The sequence below is a fragment of the Ciconia boyciana genome, chromosome 6, assembly GCF_034638445.1.
Source record: "Ciconia boyciana chromosome 6, ASM3463844v1, whole genome shotgun sequence".
Classification (NCBI taxonomy): domain Eukaryota; kingdom Metazoa; phylum Chordata; class Aves; order Ciconiiformes; family Ciconiidae; genus Ciconia; species Ciconia boyciana.
In genome coordinates this window covers 52389747-52402621 of record NC_132939.1, presented here as the reverse complement: position 1 = coordinate 52402621, position 12875 = coordinate 52389747, and the positions used below count along the sequence as shown (strand labels likewise).

At 43.0% G+C, this 12875-nt stretch overlaps 1 protein-coding gene across 5 annotated transcripts in view; it reads left to right on the top strand.

Annotated features, from left to right (window-relative positions):
* Window positions 1–12875, top strand: part of FOXN3 (forkhead box N3) — a 214338-nt gene that overhangs the window by 105974 nt on the left and 95489 nt on the right. The gene's annotated exons all lie outside the window — the stretch shown is intronic.

Here is a 12875-nt window from a genome sequence, read left to right as displayed (position 1 = left end):
AATTGTTTTCTTCACTTTTTCCCAATGTGGCAGTGCGTTACAGCTGGGTCAGAAATGCCGCTCACGGCCAGCGCTGTACCGCTCCCCACAAAATCAGGAAGGTGTCTTTAACGGGCCGAGGCAGGGCTCAGCAGCATCACCGGGACCGAGCAGTGACTGTGATGGCTGGCCGGGGGCTTGGCGGGTTTCTGGGTTGGTTTTTTCCCGGAGCAGTTTCAGCGTTTGTGTTGAGGCGTGGTGGGGCGGGCGGCGAGGGCGGGGCCGGGGCCGCGGGGCTGGCGCGGGAGAGGCCGCCGCCGCCCGCCCTTGCCGCCCGATGAGCGTGATGGTCGCCACAGCAACGCGGGCGTCTCCCTGGCAACGCGTAGCCCGGACAGGTGCCGTTGCATCACGGGGCGGCGCGGCGCGGCCTGGCGAAAGGGCCGGCCGTTGGGGCTCGGCCGCGCGCCGTTGCCGTGGTAACGGGTAATCCTGCGCAGCCACGGCGGCCGCTCCCGAAGTTCTTTGAGCACCGGGATCGTGCGCAGGCCTTGCGCGGCGCGGAGGTCGGGAGACCCGCAGGCGCGGGCGTGTTTGTCCCTGCCTTGGCATGGGCGGCTGGCTTGGGGGCAGCCGGAGGTGACAGGAGTTCGGGTTTCCCGAAGCAGCGCAGCAGCAGCCGTACAGCTGCAGCGTGGGCCGCTCTGTCCCGTGTTTCACGTGGAGCTCGAGAAAAATCTTTTCCGTAGTACCACCTTGAGAAGGGATTTTTTCAATTCTGTGTTTCCCCTGCTCCCAGCGATCCCACCGCTACTGTGCTTTGCAGAAGGACAGAAAAATAATTTGAATAAAGGCATGAAAATCGTAATTTGTGTGTTTGAACAAGGCTTGTTTCCAGAGCCTCGCTTTATCATCTCTGTTGCCTTTTAAAGAGTATTTTAATTATGCCCCTATAGATTTATTCAGAGATTCTCATATGAAGTAAAAGTGTAATGCACATCTGACATAGAAATGGAGGGATTTTGGTCCCTTCTAATCCCCATGAGCAAAAAAATCCAGCAAACACGTTGAAAGCAGGAGGATCTCCAATTTTTTTTATGCTTGAGGTGACTGTTGACTTAATGGGTCAGGTTCGCCAGAACCACTGTGCAACTTGCTGGCAGATGTTGCCTGCAGGAGCTCACAGATAGCTTTTCCCGGTTAGGTTGACGGAAGCGATGCAGCAGCGCTGGTGCGAGCTGTCCTTGCAGGGACGAGCCCCTAGAGACGCCCCGGCCGGGTGCTGGGCGTCGGGGAGCCTGACCCGGGGCGGCTGCCCTGCATCCTGCACGTCCGCGTGCCCGCTGGTCTCCCATCCTCGCTGCTCCCATCCAGGCTGCCAAAGGATGCCTGCAGAGCTGCAGACCTCGGGCAAAAGTCGTGCTGCCCTCGTCTCATGGGGTGGGTGGCCAGAACCTCGTAGCCTGTTTTCATGTGTGGGAGAGGAGAGGTGTACTGGCACGTGCCAAACAGCATGGGATTTACGAAATTGTTTTGAAAGACTGCCTGCTTTCGCCGCTGCTCGGATGTAGCTGGGCAAATGGCAAAGCTGTCTTCTGAGCGAGGGGGAGGGAAGGTGCTACCGAAACACCTGCAAGCGAGTCCCAAAACTGAAAGGGAAACTTCCTCTCCTTGGAAACCGTGGGATGGCAGAGCTGCTGCTATACTGCTTGTACTGCCAAGCGCTTTCGAGTCTTCCTTGTAATGACTGCATCATAAAACAAAGAGCTTGCGTGGCTGCAGGAGCAAAAGCCTCGCAAATAGAGGCCCAAAGGAAGACGGGTTTTGTATGGAGAAATTGTGGTCTCACTGTTATTTTTAGCTGGATGTCTTTCAGCAGTTCCACTGTCAAATAAAACTGGGTCTTCCCATGGTCTTCTAAAATATTTATTTATTCATCTGCTAATGACTGCTGAAACATCAACACAAGGCTGGTCTAGACCATCAGTGACTGTTGAATTAATTTAAATATGCATTGGCAGTTATGTGGCGAAATAATTTTTTCTAATATATTTCTGATACATTCACAAGGAGTTGAACATACCCTGTGCGTTTGGAAAAATGGTAATCCCATATGTACGTGATTGCTTTCTCATGTGTACAAAGACTTCGGTAACAGGCAGAAAATGTAAATCTACTCTGCCGTCGTCAGATCTCCAGAGCAATGCATCGTCATAGTAACAAATTCCAAAGGAAAATTTTCTGATGGTGAAGATAATATGTCTAGAAAAAATCCTTGGGTGGCAGAGGTTTTGCTGTCCATCCGTCTTAGATAACTGAAGCCCACAACTAAGAGAAACTATGTCACCTGATATTAATGAAATATGTCTGGAACCAGATCATTCGCCAATATTACTCCTGCCTCTAGGAACGGGATTAGTTGGAGGAATTACAAGATTTATAAGGATCAGTTGGTGTGATTCCACAGGGGCAAACTGACCTATTGCTTGTCTTCATCAGATGTTTTAAAAGAATAAGGATACACAAATGAATCACATGTTCTGTTTAGTATCTGCATAAGCAGCTTAGGGGTGAATTGAGCACAGAGTGGAGGAATGTATTGTAAAAATATCCCAAGCAAGATGATCACTGAACAGACAAATTGTCTTTTTCTGAGCTGAGTTAATTACATCAGATAATTCCACTTTACAACTTCACTATAGCTTCCTGCATAAACATAACAGGGAGGACCTTTTATGAAGGAGTTTTACGATGTGAACCCACACATTTGGATGGCTGAGTCAGTGTTATACTAGTATCGTTTGAGATTAGACATATAACTCGAACCAGGAAGTTTGGATTACGTTGGGCTCCATGTGTAGAAGACCATAGTTTTGGGGGAAAAAGCAACCTTGCAGTGTCTGTACATAAGAAGGAATTTCAGACTACAGTTGTCTGAATTGCTACTGCAATTCAGGGTGAAGAAGATTATCTGTAAGCTTTAAGAAAAAGAATATAGCAATGCAAATGATTTAATTTTAATTGGATTGGATGTGTATTCTTAAAAAACCTAAACTCATGCCAAACCAAAAAAAAAAGGGGGGGGAGGATTTTTATGTAGTTCTTCTGATTGAAGCATATATTACATAATTTACAATGAATTTCAAGGGTGAACTAATACCGATACACAGCATTATAAAGAAAAAAAACTTTCCTTGGTGTGGAAAAATTGGTGCTTTAGTCTAATGTGTTTCTTTTTAAATATTTACAATTGTGTTGTCAATAGCAACCTTGAAATATATTTATAGACATAAACTTTGTTACTATGTCAGTGCCCTGATACTTCATCTATATGTTTTATTTCCAGTTTTCTGACTCCAGCTGAACTGTAGGTGAAATTTTCTCTTCTGATAGTGCTTTGAGGAGATCTCAAAATGGGTTTTTTCTTTCCTCTGAATGTGTTACATCAGGCTAGTTCTTAATTGTTTTCAGCAGTAGAAGGAGAAATACTACCAGGAAATGTAATGTAAAATAATAGGAATTATTAGTTTCACAGATGCCTAAGAAATTTTTGAAGATTTGGGTGACCTGGGAGTGTTGGCTATATCCCTTTACAGACGTGTGGAACATTTTTCCACTGCTTTTCATTTTTCCGGTGTAATTTGCTAATTGTAGTTTGTTAAGCCAGTGGCAAATGTTGACACATCTGTCCTAAGCTGCCGTATAACTGATGAAATTGCAAACGTGCCCGAGACAGAAACTGAAGAGTAGTTTCTTCCTTCCATTGCCTCGGCCTGCCTGTTCATAAAGGCTTCGTTGGGTTCCCTGTTGGATTGCTCCCTCCTATTGAAACAGCTCCTTGGGTGAGCTTGGTTGGTATGTTCTGCCTTAGGAAGGGTTGAGACGCCACTTAGTCCCGAACTAGATTTGTGCTTGGCTTTGGACACGGAGTTCTTCCACGCACTTCAAAGCACTTCAATCGAAAAATACTCTGCCTCTCCTGGTGGGCGTCACTGCATTTCGGCCGGGCTGCCCTCTGTAGAGAGGGCTTGAGCCTGGCAGGGCTGGAACCGACAGGAAAGCATGTAGCAAAAACTCAACTGCAGCACGATGTCAGTTGTTGGAGAGCAGGGTCGACCCGCAGTCGGTGTGCGTGGTGCCCGCCGGTTGTTGGCAGAGCGGGTGCTGCAGAGCCGCCCCGCTGCACTGCTGGGCTCCTGGCTGGTGCTGCAGCCTCGGTGGCTGGGAGGGACCAGGCTCTGCCAGAAGTCAGCAGAAAACCACCTCTGCTTCTTGTGTAGAGTCACTTTCCAGAACAGTATTTCATTTAAATGAGGGTGGCTTCGTGATCTGGTTTTCCTTTCCCCTTCCCTTGTTGAAGTGTATGGTACAGGGGTAGGCCAATGGATCACAGAGGGCCTGGAGGTACGTGAGTGACCAAATGTTTTATGAACTTTACGAGTCCAGGATTTGAAAAATTTGGAGTGGCTTCTGTTTTATCAAATTTAGTGTCTCTTATCACTACTTCCTTCTGCTGCTGGTGGCTTCCCTAAAAATGCTATGAGCTCCTTAAACGTTCATCACTTCTCCAGTGTCTTGTCTTTTGATACCTGTTTCTGATAAAAATGTTTTTCCTTACTCCCTACCACAAGGTAGAGAATAAGACAAGGGGACTTTGTGGTTATGAACCCCTGTCTAACTTTTGAAATTTGTTAATAGAGACATGATGAAAAATTTGTGAAACTTGGATTTGAGGAAGAAAGCTTTAGCCGCCAGGACCTGCCATCACTGCAAGCCCTGTGGTAAACAGCAGGAGAGGTGGCCTGGGCATGTTTACATTTGGATTTGAACTAGAAAAAAATTGCATTTACCTATTTTGAGACTGAAAACACACAGCCTTACCACTCTTAGTCCTAGCTTTCTGCTTCCATCTCACCAGTACAAGTCCTCCCACCACGCCGTGAGGAGGGCAAGGGGCAGCTGTGCCACGAGAGCTCCCCTGGCAGCGCCCGTGCGGGGCCTTTGCTGCGCCCGCGCCTCCCAGTCCCCCCGCACCTCCTGCATGCTGCTGCAGCAAAAACTCCTCGAGCAGTCACTGCCGCGTGCTGTCCGTACGCAGTTTGCATACAGCCTGCTCAGGATGGGGAACTTGGAAGCTGTTACACGGATGCGAAACAGACAAGTGTTCCCCGCCAAGGATGGCTGTTGTAGATCGGCCACTTAGGAAACTGCTGTTACTGGAACAACTCTTTCGAATATTTGCAGGTTTTGGCTTTATTGCCACAAGCTTCACCCTTTCGCAGTTGTTTATTGAAGCTAAACATGCATCAAAGTCAATATGTTGTAGGTTATCGTTTTGGACAATGTATAAGTACTCTTTTTATCCGTACACTTTATAAGTTGAGATCAGAAATTATCTTCTCTGGCCATTTGGTGAAGGTGGTGAAACAACCTTTTCCCATTCACTGAAAACTTTGAAGCACTGAAAGATCACACTGCAGGGTGTCTCCCTGCAAGAAGGGACTTAGAAAAGAAATTAATTGGTTGTCCTTTGCAGTCTGGAAACACGGATTTAGTTCTGTATTCTTGTTTTTGCTTTTGGTAGGAAATGAAGCTGACCACGGAGCAGTCTAATAATAATTTCTGTGCATGTTACAACCCCTTTATCAAGATCATTCTAGATATTTTACTTCCTGGATATAGTCAGAATGAGTTTTCTTCTCTTGGTGTGGTGTTAAGGCAGAGTCTTTGGGGAATTTTGTTTTGCTGTTTTTGTAGTTCAGAGATTACAGAGAACACAAGTTCTTCCAAATTGTGCCCTCTGACACCATAACATGTCTTGATTTGAAGAGCATCAATACTTTGGGATTATGCTGCTTTATTTCTGTTTTCTGGCAAGCTAGAGAACATCGGTTCTGCTTGATGCCAGGTAGGAATAGCAAAGAAAAAAGAACTTTTGCTTGAGTGGATGTTTGTAATGCTATCAGTGTGTAAATGTTTGAGGATTTGCCAATCCAGGACTTGTTTTCTAACATATTCTTATCAGCTCTCTAGCCAGTAGATTTCTGTGATACGGGAAGTATTCCATTGAGCATAGTTTCAGAAAACAAAACAGATCAACTGTTACCTTTTGAAGGGAATTTTCTTGTACATTACAGTATGAGGGAGGTGGAGGGGAGGGAGATAAATTGGGAAAGGTGGCAGCAGATCCTGGGCAGAAAAAGAAGAGCAGAAAGTCCGAGTCTGCCCTCTTTCACGCAACGGTTTCATGCATCCTTTCTGCAGCACCCTTGTGCTCAGCAGGAACGGCTGGTGGAAATACAAATAACCCTCTAATCATGTCTTCATTCCTCTCAAAATTAGAGAAATGCTTCTGAGCCTTCTCAGCTGAGATGTTTTCAATTCTTTCTCATCCATACCCCAAAATAGCACAAATGTCTTGTGTCCCATTTGCCAAATACATCAAGATTTGGTTGAGTCTTTGTTTTGGCTGTGTGTTTGCAGACCTTTGGTAAAGAATTGTAAAGCAGCATCCTTATGTCATGTTTCTCTAGATGCCAGGGAAACACCAGCTCCTTGCTTTACGTTGTTATTATTCATAGCCTCATTTGTTGAACAGTCTTCCCAGTTACTTGGATTTTTAGGCTCCCCCGCCTTGTGTAGATAAATATAACCTTATTCCAAACATAGCTTGGAATGGTACCATAGATATTTCCACTTCAGTTCATGGGAAAAGGAAAGTCTAGGGATGTGTTTTGAAAATTTTGTTAGTTTGTAAATCCCTCTCTAGCAGTAGGTATTTCCCTATGAAAATTGTTACAGTAGCCTCATTGATAGAGCTGTGAATTGTTGACTGCAGAAACTTGGAAGCACGTGGGTGCTGTGCTTCCGAGATGGTCTTCTGCAGCTCCCCATCCCTCTTCTTCGCTGTCCCCCGGGTGTGCTCTTGTACAGTTAGGGCATGCATTGCGCGGTGCACGGGCTGTATGGTATAGCAAAAGGCAGAGAGCATGGGGCACACCTCTCCTTTGGTTACTTGGCAGTGTTCAGTCCATCTCAGCCTTTGTCCCATTAATAGCCGTTGCATCACCATTACAACTGCAGCAGTTGCGTGGATGGGGAAGCCTGTGTAATGCAATTCAATAACAGTTCACTGAAATTTTAGCACTTGAAAATTAGGACTTGGGAACAAGTGTTTGTGTGATGAGCAGTCGCTAACATGTGCATCACGTTTGTTAATCATACGGTATTACAGCAGTGGAAGTCATCTGACTTCTGCATTTGAAAACATAGACTCATGAAGCTTGGGAAACCAGAAATAGTATCATGATGTCTCACATCTTGCTGCTGTTGGATTCAGAAAAGGTTTTTTTATTTCTGGAACTCAAGTTAAATTTTTACCTTTATTTTTAATTATTCTTTTTTTTTTTCTTTTAGATTCTTCACTTCTCTATTAGTTATTGGACTTCTTTCCTTTGATTTCTTTAGTAAGAAAGATTTATAGGGAAAGTCACCTTATTTGCATTTCTGTTGTAAGACTGACATTCTTAGAACAGTTTCTAATGTCATATTAATAGTAATAAACTTTCTATGAGTAAAAAAAAAGTTATAATTTCAGAATTTTTCAAACAGTAGGGAAGGGGTGGCTTTTCTGTAACAGTTACTCTTGTGATTTTAAGGCCTTCTGCAGTTCAGCTCTTCATTATTTATTTAATACTTGCTTAAACTCAAAGTAAGGTTCATTGACTGTTTCCAAGAATTTCAGCTGTCTTAAAAACCTGCATGGACCTTTCATCCTTTTACATGACATTTGAATGTATATTGGGGAATAGACAAGATGTTTAAAGTGTGATGGAGCTGTTGCAGTTTATGTGACCAGTTTATGTGAAACTCCCAATATTTGTGTAACCAGTTTGCTCCGTATGTAATATCCTTCTGAGAATGTCAGTTCTGCCCATGGGTTCAATGGCCTTGGCTAAGGAAAGATGCCACATAGACCTGCTTGGCAGCCTCTCATCGTGTTGGGACAGCCCACTTGAGTCTAAGAGCTGGAGGAACTGGCTGCAAGTGACCCGGCTTCTCCCCAGGTCATAACAGAAGGTGAGAACTGTACCATACAAAAGCCTGGTTTTCCATAGAGAAATATCCTGGGAGATGAGCATGGCCAGTAAGAATCAATTCCTCTTTTCTCTGCACAATGTTAGTGAGAAGCAGAACATAAGAGGGTCCCGTTTCGTTGTTGCTCGTCATGTGGCTGTGGCGAATCCTGACAACGTGGGGTCCAGGTGATTGAGGTAGCCCATCTGGCCTTGGGTTACCCGTCAGAGGTAAAAAACTGAACTAGACGATGGACCCTCAGCCTGGGCTCTGGGCCAGCTGGCAGCGGGTTGGGAGATCTTGAGCTTCAGGGGAAGGTGGACTGACCTTAAGACCTCACAGACCAGCTGGTCTTTGTCCTGGACAAAATCCTCTCTGGCTTCCTTATCTCCCAGTCATAGGGGGCACCTGTGTACTACGGGAGGCTTGTCACAGTAGTGTTTCCAATTATTTTATACATATAGTTAAAAGAAAAGTGCAGTTGCATTTCATACCGGTGTTAGGTGTCTGTGTAATCTCTGCCTGTGTATCTGGCCCAGTATTTCTCAAAGTATCAATCAGTCTTTCTGCAAATGATTTTTTAAAAAGCGCTAAACCTGTAGAGCTTTTCCACTACCATATTGCAGTGCCAGCGGCCCTAAATCTTAAAGTGAAAGGCAGTTCCCCTTGAAAGCTATTTCTTTAGTAAATATTTATTCTCAGATAAAAAGCTTGAAACAAGTTTCAATGAGTTAAGTCTTTTTGAATCTCTATTAGCCAACACACTTTTTCTGGGATACGTATGGTATCCCAGCTAGATATGTGTATATACAGTATGCTGATAGTATAGTATCTATATATAGTTTGGTATGCTTTCTGGAGAAGGCAGGTTTTTTAATTTGTTTGTTTGAAGAAAGTAAGTTTTGGGATAACTTTGTTAATATTTGAATGCTTGAATCGTGATTTATTTTTTTCTCACCATCATTGCCAGTTATGACTTCACTTCCAATGTCATAAAACCTCAGCTCAGGGCTGGAGTTGCCACATGCAGGTCGTGATTAGTGACCATGTTTTTTGTGGCTTTTATAACTCTCTTCATCACCATGATATGTGGATTTCTGTTGTATCCAGTTTTTAATGTGTGTGAATCCATCCTCTGATTGTATGATCCTACCATGTAAAAGTGATATTCCTCCCATTTTGGCAGAACAGGGGCTTGTATGGAAAAAAGTATTTTGCTAGAGGTGTTTCCTTTCATGGCAACTTCCATTGCTCAGAGGAATAAAAACTGAAAGGGCTTAAACAGTCTCAATTTGAAGTTTTAGAACAAAAAGCATAGAGTCCTTTCATACTGAAACTTTTTTACACTTGGGTTTTGAATTTTGACTTGGAAAAATCAAGCTGCTTGTTTCATCAGAATGAAGTACTTATCAAAAAAACTTTTTTGGAGGAGGTGGGGGTGTCTTTAGTAGAGAAATCTTCATCCTCAGCAAAGCCTTGTACAGCTGGGAGGAGACTGTCTTCCCCACACGTTCCCCTGTTTGTCCCAAAGTATAAAGACAGGAGGCAAGAGCTACAGCTTTTTGCTTGTCCGGTGTTTTTTATGCTACAGTGGCCTGATAAAGTGTTCCTTCCCCTTTCCTCTTGCGAAACAGAAGCGCTCAGGACTTGCGCTTCTTGGGTTTTTTTCAGTAAAGCCATGATGAAACTTTGAAGGCTATATTTGATTATTTGTACTGTATTTTTTCACAGATGTTTTGACTTAATTTTGGGAACCCCACAGTTTAAAGAAAATCTGTCAAGCAATTTTGGTACATCTAAACATAAATGAGAATTAAGAGGCTGTGTTTTAGATAGATTTCCAGAAACTCTCTTGTTGGCTTTCTTCCTGTTGCAGGTGGCCCTGAAGGCAGTGTGTATGTGTGGGTTGTTCGTCGGTGGCATTTGTTCTGTTTCTAAATTATAAAACTGTTTGTAAAATGCAGCATTTGCCTTTTTTTTTTTTCCTACTGGTTAAAAAAAGGGGGAGGGAGGTATAGACAGTGTGAATTAGTCAGTGGAACTTGCTACCACAGGAAAATGCTGAGGCTAAGGATTACACAATAGTCCCCCAAAAGGTGGAGTTTTGTTTAACTACCGTGTCCAGAGCTAATGCAAATGCATCTGGAAGAGGATACTAGACGTCCTGGGATTTTTAGTTTTGAATCAGTCTCTCCAATATTTTGAGTCCGCATGGGTTGTAGTAGCAAGCACAGATTTACTGTGCTATGCCTCCCTTCCACTCTCTGTGAAACTTCCATCTCTGGCATGGGGTCATGGAAATCCTAAACCAAACAGGCTGTTGGTTTCATCCAGTTTGGTGGTTTTGATGTTGTTATACTTTTGATAAGATTCCCCTTTTTGAGTCTGAGGCTTTTTTTCCCTATGACCGTATGTTGTTCTAGTGATAAATGTGCAAACCTCTGGGGGCTTCAGTGCACAGGTGTATGTATATACAGTGTCCTTTTTATGTCAAAAGGTAGCGGGGCTGCCAGGATAGCTACTCTCTCTTGTGCTTAGAAACAAAATGTGAACTGTTCTAGTGCAGGTGACCTATTTCCATTACAAAAGAGTAAATACTTACAGCAGCAGTGATAGGAGAATTGCTTGAGACAACTAATCTGAAGTGGGTTTGTGTAAGCAGTTTGACTAGCAAACATATTAGAGCAGTTCATTTTGTTGATGAATAACTTGCAGATACCAGAAGAGGAGCATTGGTAAGGTGCAGCCTGGCTCTGCTGCTCAGGGTGAAGTTGGTTGGATTGTCACGTACACCCATGTATCTGTTTACAAAGGAGCATGGTTTCCACCTCCGTGTTTTGAGATTGTTTGCTCCTTTGTGAAAGGGGAATGCCTGAAGAGATTGACCATCTCAGATACGAGCGTGGATCAGAGTTTTATAAAAGATCTTTCCTTTCTTTTCATCCTGACTCATTTCTGCTTTGTTGGCAATCTCCTCCTGTTAATTGCCAGAACTCACTCTGTGGGCTCATGCATATGCTTCAGTTATGTGTAGTAATTTTTCATCACTCTGCTCTTAAAGCATCCAAGATTGCACTGCCAATGGGTCTTGCTAATACAAATGTGAATGTATTTCTTTCTTGGCTTGCTGCAGCATGCGTGCACTTGTTAAATTTTCTTTTCATTAGCTTGTATGATGTATTTTTGGTATTAGAATCAGTACTACATGGACTTTATTTGTGGAACTGTAGTTTACTATTCTGCGCTTTTCAAAGGTAGTAGTCGGTGTCCAACTTTATACAGCTGGTGTTTTTTTGCATTTGTTGCTTATGGCCCCATATACCTGACTGCTGTTGCCAGTTGTTCCCTGTACTGCAGTTTTTGACCTCGCTCATGGGTTCTCTATGTTGTCTGCCTGGATAATATAAATATTGCAGAGCTCTACGCCTCTCACTGCTTTTTTCTGTAACTATTTTTATCAGGATTGCATTATATATGCTTCCAAAACAAATTCTGTTCAAACAGTGGTTACAGGCTTGATGGAAAACTTCCTAAGGTTAGTATGAAGAACTAAGATGCTTGGAACAGACTCTTTTTTTGACACTTTAACTTCAGTGTTTAGAATTGTATATAATTCTGGGGTTTAGTCTTGTGTGAGTGTGATGGTGGTTTTTAAGACAGAATATGTGAAATTTGGAAAAATTAATTGCATAGTAATGCAGGTACTGAAGACTGAGTTATTAAAAATATAGTGATGCTTTAAAATGTGCATGCAGCACTAGGAATTCATAACTGATGGCAGTACAGGATGTAGGTTCCAGTAAAAGTATATGAAAGAGAGATGTAAATTTAGCAAATTCGGGGTTATTCAGGTGACATTAATTTTTATGTTTCATCTGGATTGGCAGATGTAGGAAAAAAATGTAAACAAAAAGGAATTGGGTTACTTTTAATTATGTAACTTCCCTGAAAAGACTCTTTTTCCAGGCAGCTGTCTGATCAATGGCAAAGCTCATAACAGCTCCCCAAGTATTTAAGATCTCTATTAATTGGAGTTCCTTCTCTATATGAAAAATTGTTCTCTCATTAGCTGTTTTGCATATGAAAGATGAAGACAACCATTTTTCTCATGAGATTAAAAAAATAAAACAATTAATTAGAATGAAATAATTTCCTAAACTTAAGGGAATTAATAACAAACAAAGCTTCTGGAGTAGCCAGCTTTTATTTTGCTACTTGCAAGTATAACATAATGTAAAAGGAAGACTTTATACAAACACATTTATTCCATGATAGTTTAAGAGCCATAGTCAGCTACATTGCTAAAGCAGTGTAGAGCTTTTGGTTATTAAGTATATTTTGCTGCTTTTGCCTTCAGGTGTAGAAATAGACTTGCTCAGATTTGGGGGAAAAAAGAGAATGGAAATTTGTGCTGGAAGTGCTAGAACTGGTCTTTTTCGGTCTCCCTGGGGATATTACCATCAAAACCTGCTTTGAAAGCAGGGGGAAAAGTTGTATTGATGAGCTCTGTATTTTGTAATGATATGGAGCAAGAGCTTTAGGAGTTCAGTTTGTGTTGAGTGGCACTGCCAAAAAAAAAAAGTTCATTTTTGCCTATTTCTGTGCCCATTTGCCATCCTCTGCTCACTACAGCGGGTATGAGATGCCCCCGAGAAAAGTGGCTAGCAGTCCATAGGTGGTACTTTCAGGCACTACAGTTAAAAACCCCCCTAGCAGTTGCTGTCTGATCAGTTAAAATCCCCCAAATTAACAGAGGAAACTTTTCACAAGCTGTTTGGATTTGCTACTGAGTTTGCCCTTTGGCTAGTCTAAGACAACAA